Below are 6,387 nucleotides of genomic sequence, written 5' to 3'. Positions count from 1 at the left end.
TATACACTTCATGAATTCTGACGAGTATACACTTGCAGGGCGAGGGAAGAAGTGTTTAAATGTTTTATTATAAAAAATGTTTTATTAACAACAAATCAATACAGGAAGTACATGTGGGAACACAAGTATATATAAATAATATACAAAGGACAATTGGGCTAGGGGGTACAATATCACATTACACAAGGATCTAAGGGACATACATACACTTATTATTCTAACAGATTTTTTGTTAGTAGAGTATTTAATTGTCTTAAAATACAATTCAATTTATTTTTGTAAGGGAAGAAAATGTGGTGTTTTGTTTGTAAATTTATATTTGTGAATATGAAATTTGGCCAAAATAATAATGCAATTAATTACATTTAAAAAAATTATATCGTAGGTAAGCAGTCCATCTCTCCACAATAGATATTCATAAATGTGTTCAATTATAAATCTACTGATGTCTTGCCACAGTTTTCTTACATGAATACAATGCCAAAAAAGATGCAACACTGTTTCTGGGTGGTCATTACAAAAGGAACAATTTGAGTTGATGTTGTCCTTAAACGTCTTCATATAGTGGTTGGCAAGATAATATTTATGAATAATTTCAATGGAAACTTCCTTAATTTTGTTAACAAGTAGGTATGTGTGTGGCAACATCCAAACTTTTTTTCCAACAGATATTATCAATAAATCCATTACAATAAGGCATGACATAAGGTATAGATAGATACAACATCCTGCTGAAACAAGGTTGTTGAATGGACCAAAAGAGAAACAAATCTTTCCTACTGATGAGTCAACAGGGTCAATGGAAAGTAGGCTCTGAGGGTCAGGTCTTGACACGTTCCTGAATAATGCAGCAACACCTGTGGGAAGGGCATCTAAAACAATTGCAAAATCTTTAGGTGTTACAGGGACCTTGTAAAGTGATAAGAATTCCTTATAACTAAGTAAAAGACCCTCTACATTTACCAGTTGGCTCACCAATAGGATATTATTTCGGGAACCAATATTACAAAAACAAAGAAGTATTTTTATACAATATATCCCGATTATTCCATGTATAATATCTGTGTGGAGAAAAATTATGCTTATAAATTAAGGACCATGACAAGAAAACCTGCCGATGAAAAGCAGAACTTTGTCAATATTATAATTTCAAACCAACATGAAGTTAAGGCCACCAAAAGTATAGAAGACATGATGAGGAATAGAATTCCACATAGAAGTGGGTCTTCTTAGGAATTGTTTTATCCAATTGATCTTAAAAGTATTATTTAAGGTAGTAAAGTCCAGAAAATTCAGCCCACCATTCTCATACGTGTTCATTGCAACAGTTTTCCTAATGTAATGGGTATGGTTCATCAACAGAAAGTTGAAAAGCATCTGGTCTATCTCCTTGCTTATTTTACCGTCATGATATAAAGCCATATGTTAGTCTAGAGATACCTTCAGCCTTGGTTATTAGGACTCTTCCTTTAAATAAGTCCCTCTGTAGCCATTGATTTAGATACTTCTGGGGGGGGGGGTTTAATAAGAGGGTTAAAATTTAGTAAGCCTCTAGACTTCTGATCCTTTGTAATGGTTATGCCTAAATATGTAGGTTCGTCTTTTACTGGAATACCATAATATGAAGGTGTCACACAATCTTTGACAGCTATGAGTTCACATTTATTAGACCAGACGCTTTGGAAAAGGATTGTATCACATTAATTGATATGGGAATTTGGTTAGCGTCTTTCAGAAAAAGTCTAGTATCGTCAGCCAGCTGGCTTATAATAATTTCTTTACCAGCTATGGAAATACCTTGTGCAGGACTATTATTTAAAAACTTTGTAAGACGTTGGGTGATTAATAAAAACAGGTACAGAGAGATGGGAATTAGGCAAGGTTGTCCTCTCTTTAACTCAAATCTAGGTGAGGTGCCATATTTCAATTTGATAGAGCTGTTACCATTTGTAGAGAGTCTTAATAGCCTTACAGAAAAAAAATCCCCAAAGCCAAGTCTCTCAAGGGAGTGGAAGAGGAACTGATACTCTACTGTGTAAAATGCTTTATAGAAATCTAAAAATAATATGAAGCTATCCTCGGTTATTAGGTCTGAGTAGTCAAGTATGTCTAATACTAGTCTGACATTGTTAGAAATATGTCTGTTCCTCATGAAGCCAGACTGTGTTTCATCAATGATTGCATTCAGGACTTCTTTAATTATTTTAAGGCTAATATTTTATAGTCATTATCAAGAATACAAATTGGATGCCAGTTATCGATGAGCAGCACTTATTTTTTAGGCTTAGGTATCAGTGTTATTAACCCCTGACTCATTGTAGGAGGGAGAACATTGTTTTTCATACTCTCTAAAAAAATACTTAAAATAGGAAGGGAGCTACTTGTTCAGAAAATAATTTGTAAAATTCTGATGTAATTCCATCAACACCTGGTGATTTATTGTTCTTTAGATGTTTGATAGATTCTATAATCTCTTCAACTTTGATGGATTCATCACACTGTTTAGATTCTATATCACTGAGAGTGAACATTATTCAGTGAGTCAAAAAACATATCTGTGGATTCCTGACAGTACGTAGAGCTATACAATTTTCTGTAAAAATTGCTACAATATATAGCGATTAATTTTTGGTCATCTGTAATAACACCATCAATGTTTAACTTATGGATAGTGTTATTTGTAGAGTGAAATTTCTCAAGTCTAAAGAAATAGGAGTAATTCTGTTCCCCCTGTTCCCCCATTAAAGTCTCTTTCTGCTTTTAATTTAAATATATTATCCAGTTTATTTTGTAACTCAATCAGTTCCATCTTCTCCTCCCCCGAGAGCCCGGCTGGGGACTTCAGAGAAAGGGAAGTTATCTTAATGATCACCTTTTCCTCCTCAGCTCTTCTGGTCTTAGCAAGATTACTACCATATTTTCTAAGATATTTGGACACTTCAAATTTAAAGAGCTCCCAGTTCCTGCAATAAGATTTTTCTTCACAAGCCCTTTCCCAAAAGTGTGGAAGCAGATCTTTAACCTCAAACTGAACTATATCGTTATTTAATAACAAGCTATTTAGCTTCCAGTAGGATGCTCTACCAAGGTTAGTATCAGGGGTAAATATTTTGATATCAATGTAAATGGCCCTATGGTATGTGAGGGGAGTAGTACAAATATTTGTAGTAACACACTCACTATCAGTACATTTGGATATAAGCCAAAAATCTATTCTGGATTGTCTAGAACCTGTTTTGTTACTCCATACATCAGTAAAATCAAACTTTTCAATAAAAGTTGGACTACCTGGGGGCCATCTATCAGTTTAATTATCTATAGTAATGTTAAAATCCCCGTCTATCAATAATAACGAATTCAGAAATTTAGATGAAGTATATGTTTCTCTATAAATTCAAGCAACTCATCATTCTCATGTTTGGTGTTGTACCTGTAAAGGTTTACAGTAATGAGCATAATGTCATTGTAACGGATCACAAGACAAATAAAGTGACCAATGGGGTCACATTCCGAGTGTACAATATTACCACCAAAGGTATTTTTCATTGTAGTGACACCGGCGGAGCGTTCAGATCCATGGGAGAGCCAAACATCGTTGCCTCACTGTGACCTCCAGAAGTTGGCATCAGCCAAAATTGAGTGAGACTCTTGAAAAAAGCAAAAATCTGTTTGAAATTGTTTAGCAAATAAAAATTCACATTGTTTCGTAACCCCCTAGCATTAAGAGAAACTATAGACAAAGACAAAACAACAAAGATTATATAAAAGTATAAACTGTAGTAGGATGAGTCAAAAACGTAGGAGCAGTGAACATAAGCAATAAGGAATGATTTTTAAACCGACCGCTCATGCCCGGAAATTCGTCACTTGTTCATCCTGTGATGATTTTGTTTTCATCAGCTTGTGGGTGCTTTATATGCGCTACAGTCAATTATGATTGCATAAATATACTATTATTAATATATGCCTACTGTATGATAGCTAGCAAATGAATTAGCTAAATAACGTTAGCCTGCCTAGCTGGAACTTCTGAAGAAGGAAAATGTTTTATTTCTACAATTTCCAAAAGCTAACCAAACAAAAACATATGTACTTTTACGAGATGTGTTTGTGCCCTCATGTGCATTAGTAGCACAATTTCTAACTTATTTACATTAGTTTTTACTTACTTGTATGTTGACTCCATATATTGACGTTGAGGTTTTAATTTTTGGCAGAATTTTCTTAGGAGATGTACAATCGTTGCAAATTGAATTATGGGGAGTTTCAGGCCCCGAAGTGAACATAATTGTACACTCGCAAACTCGACTAAAAACGAGGGCTGAGGGGTTTACATTGCAAACTTCCCTTAGTTGGCTAAGACCGCTCTCCAAGATGGTGACAGGGATTCCCCCAAGGGCATAAGGCGAGGGTAAGTGGATGAGGGTGTGTCTTTAATGAGTTTGAACTGCAACCTGAGTATTCAAACAAAGCTACAACTTATTTTCTAAGGTTTTATGGCGTAACACAACTAATGTTGTATTGTCGCCACCAACTGGTGGGGGTGGAAAAAAATACAGAGAAGGGGAAAAAGTTATTAATCCGCACACACTACTAATAAATACATCTTTACAAAAATTGTTCCACTCCTTGAGTCATTAAAAAAACTCCATAACTCCCTGGGGTCGCTCGAGAAAGTACTTCATGTAACTCCTCAGACATAGACACACTATGTCCGGGGTCTCCAGCGACGGTCCCCAGTCCAGAACATCCGGTGATGATCCACGCAGCGAGGGTCCCCAGCCCGGGGCCTACGGCGAGGATCCGCAGTCCAGAGCCTCCGACGATGATCCACGAGTCAGTGCTACAAGAGCAGACTCAGGGTAAAGAAGGGGGGCGGCGTCCAGAACCAGAGCCGCCACAGAGGTTAGATGTCCAACCAGACCCTCCCATATAGGTTTAGGTTTGCGGCCGGGAGTCCGCACCTTTGTGTGGGGGGGGGGGGACTCCCGGCCACAAATTATTTTGGTTAGGTCAGGGTGTGACGAGGGTGGTATGTGTGTTTTTGTCTTATCTAGGTTTATTTGTAATTCTATGGGGTTTTGGTATGTCTAGGTATATGTAGGTCTATGGTGGCCTGAATTGGTTCCCGATCAGAGACAGCTGTTTATCGTTGTCTCTGATTGGGGATCCTATTTAGGTTGCCATTTTCCATTTTGGTTTTGTGGGTTATTGTCTATGTGTAGTTGCATGTCAGCACTTGTAATTAGCTTCACGGTCGTTTTGTTATTTTGTTAGTTTGTTTAGTGTTCTTCGTTTATTAAAGAAGAATGTATTCTTATCACGCTGCGCCTTGGTCTCCTCGTTGTGATGAACGTGGCAACATCAAAAAAGGGAAAGGGGGATACCTAGTCAGTTGTACAACTGAATGCATTCAACTGAAATTTGTCTTCCGGATTTGTAATTTTACATTTTTATTAGGATCCCCATTAGCTAACGGCGTAATGCTAGCTAATCTTCCTGGGGTCCAACACCAATTAACAAGACATTATAAACAACCACAAATCAAGACTTCACAAACATTCAACAAGTAGACAACACAGACAATGAAAATACCTGACAGGCCTCGGTTATATAAATATTCATACACATAGCTCATATATTATACAGCGCTAAGCTAAACCGCCTGACTCAAGTCATCTTACGTACCCTTGCTAAAACAGGAACTAGCTCACACAGCCAGCAATAAAAATACCCCCCTAACACTATCCCCTCAGCTTTGTTGTCTCCTGACCCCAGGAAACAAAGACATTCCATCGCATGAACACATACACCCAGCCATAAAAACTGCCCCTCTACCTCACGAACCCCTGACACAAACATCTCCTAGTATAAACACATCTCACCCCCCCTACTGGTCGGGTGCCAAGAGCAAAGGACTTTGCTGTGCACCAATGGGGCCCGCTCTGGCTTGGGCAAGGCCCGCCTCCAACCCTTTGTGACCAGTCAGAAGACCAAGACGACAAGACTCCACCTACTTTATTCTATGTATAAAAATGAATGTAACCTTTGTATAAGGTCTCTTTTTCACCTGACTCCTTGCCGAGTTATATGAACTAGATCCGTGCACGTAAAACTGCGGGACAAGATATCTTTGACTCATTAAAACTGTCTTTTGTTACAACTGAAATCCACTCTGTCCAGCGTCCGTGATTTGGTCTCAACTCTCCAGTATTTAAACACTAACACCTCCCGGGTGGTCTAAGGCACTGCATCACAGTGCTAGCTGTGCCACTGTGCCACCAGAGACTCTGGGTTCGAGCCCAGGCTCTGTCGCAGCCGGCCGCGCCAGGGAGGTCCATGGGGCGACGCACAATTGGCCTAGCGTCATCCGGGTTAGGATGGGTT

The sequence above is a fragment of the Oncorhynchus mykiss genome, chromosome 12 (genome assembly GCF_013265735.2).
Source record: "Oncorhynchus mykiss isolate Arlee chromosome 12, USDA_OmykA_1.1, whole genome shotgun sequence".
In the NCBI taxonomy this organism is placed as follows: Eukaryota; Metazoa; Chordata; class Actinopteri; order Salmoniformes; family Salmonidae; genus Oncorhynchus; species Oncorhynchus mykiss.
Note: the sequence above shows the minus strand (reverse complement) of the source record.